Here is a 1752-nt window from a genome sequence, read left to right as displayed (position 1 = left end):
CAGTGCAGTGCAACCCAGCCCCTCTGGGGAGCGAGAGAAGGATCGATGTGGAAGGACCCCCAGGCCCATCCCCACGCCCACCTCCTCCCTCCTTCCCCTGGTCCTGTGGACGCAGAGTCCTCCAGCCTTGCAGGTGGCCCCTCTCACAAGGGCAAAGCCTGGGCACATGAACAGCCCTCCCCTGCCCTTTCAGGCGGCTGAAGGCCACAGCAAAGCTGGAGGCAGGCCTGTCACCCTGTTTGTAGAGGGGAGCAGAGGCCCAGATGTGGGGGCGTCTTGGTCTAGACCTCCGGCACAGCCTCAACCCACAGGTCAGCAAGCCCTGCTCACTAGCCACAGCCCTGGGCCTGTGCGGCTACGTGTGTGTGGTCACTGCCCCCGCCTAGGGCCTTCCCCACACCCCCCATGGGACTCCCAGTTACCTCGTTCCCTCCTCCTTGGTGCCCCCGCACCCAGAGACCCCCTGGACCCTCTGAAACCTCCCCAACGGGGTATTCTCTGAGGCTGTGCGAGAAGTGGTGACACCCCGGAGAAAGGAGGTCACTGCCCCCGCCTAGGGCCTTCCCCACCCCCCATGGGACTCCCAGTTACCTCGTCCCCTCCTCCTTGGTGCCCCCGCACCCAGAGACCCCCTGGGCCCGCTGAAACCTCCCCAACGGGGTATTCTCTGAGGCTGTACGAGAAGTGGTGACACCCCGGAGAAAGGAGCGGGGCGGGTGGGCCCCGGTCCAGCTGTGGGGATGGGAGTCCCCATCAGCTCCGGGCACCCTGACAGCCGCCTCGGAGAGACCTCCAATGCACCCAAGGCTCCAGGACTAACCTCCGGGGAGGGGGAAGGGCGGAGATGGGAGGCGGAGGCCGGGGACCTCTCTGGAGTGGAGGTGCCAGCCCAGCGATAGGGCTTCAAGCCAATGACAGGAGCCGAGGGTCCCTTTTACCTGAGGGCTCCGGGCCGCGATCAGGCCCCGCCGCCGCGGTCGCCCATCCGCAGCCGCTGGTGCGCGGACCCGGCACAGACCGCGGGACTCCGGCCTCCAGCGCCTGGGGCAGGCGGCCGGCTCCGCGGAAATGAAGGGTCAGAGGGGAAGGCGAGAGGCGGTCAGCGAGCCGGACCCACCGGCTCCCGGGACGCCGTGAGGCTCCTCCTCGCAGCGGCGACCCGGAAGGAAGGCGCGTCCTTTTAGTTCAGCCAAAACTGCAAAAACAGCCACAGTCCTTCCTCGGAGCATTGGGACCCGCCCCAGCCCCCAAGAGCCTATAGGAATGGTGCTTCGTAGCGGAAAGAGCCAATCAGGTGCCAAGTGGGCGGGGACCTCTGACCTCAAAGGCAGAGTCCAGGCGGGGGCCGGAAGCCGCCGCGGGGAGGAGCCCCAGCAGCGTCTCCACGCACCTGAATGACGCGTTTCCACCGGCGTCCACGCGGCCCCGGCAGCCTCCATCAAATCGCACTGGCATTCTTGAGCTTCGTCCACGTTCCAGGCGCTAATTTTCACAACAACCTTGCAGGGAGGTTATTACTAGTCGCATTTTACGGAGGAGGAACTTGAGGCTCAGAGACGTTAAATAACTTGTTCAAAGCCACACAACCAGGAAACGACAAAGCTTAGCCGCTCTGCTTTGAACTGCCTCCGCTCGCATTTCTAACTGCAGCAGTTCTTCAGGTAACTTCCTCAATGAAGCCTTCCCGGCATCTGTGCTGTGTTCTCTCCTGGCTCTTCTCACGCTGGCCCCTCACAGCCCGCCTTCCGAGTC

The 1752-nt window shown here is 64.4% G+C and overlaps 1 protein-coding gene across 2 annotated transcripts in view; it reads right to left on the bottom strand.

Annotated features, from left to right (window-relative positions):
• Positions 1-1201, bottom strand: part of TPRA1 (transmembrane protein adipocyte associated 1) — a 16593-nt gene extending 15392 nt beyond the window's left edge. Inside the window, exon 1 of one of the 2 annotated variants that reach the window (XM_006763225.2) lies at positions 939-1201. The gene's annotated coding sequence lies outside the window, so the exon portion shown is untranslated. The remainder of the gene's footprint in view (positions 1-938) is intronic. The other variant, XM_006763224.2, reaches the window with a different exon arrangement.
• Between the last annotated feature and the right edge of the window lie 551 nt (positions 1202-1752).

Source organism: Myotis davidii, unplaced genomic scaffold, assembly GCF_000327345.1.
Source record: "Myotis davidii unplaced genomic scaffold, ASM32734v1 scaffold78, whole genome shotgun sequence".
Taxonomy (NCBI): Eukaryota; Metazoa; Chordata; class Mammalia; order Chiroptera; family Vespertilionidae; genus Myotis; species Myotis davidii.
Note: the sequence above shows the minus strand (reverse complement) of the source record. Positions and strands in the feature narration are given on the sequence as shown.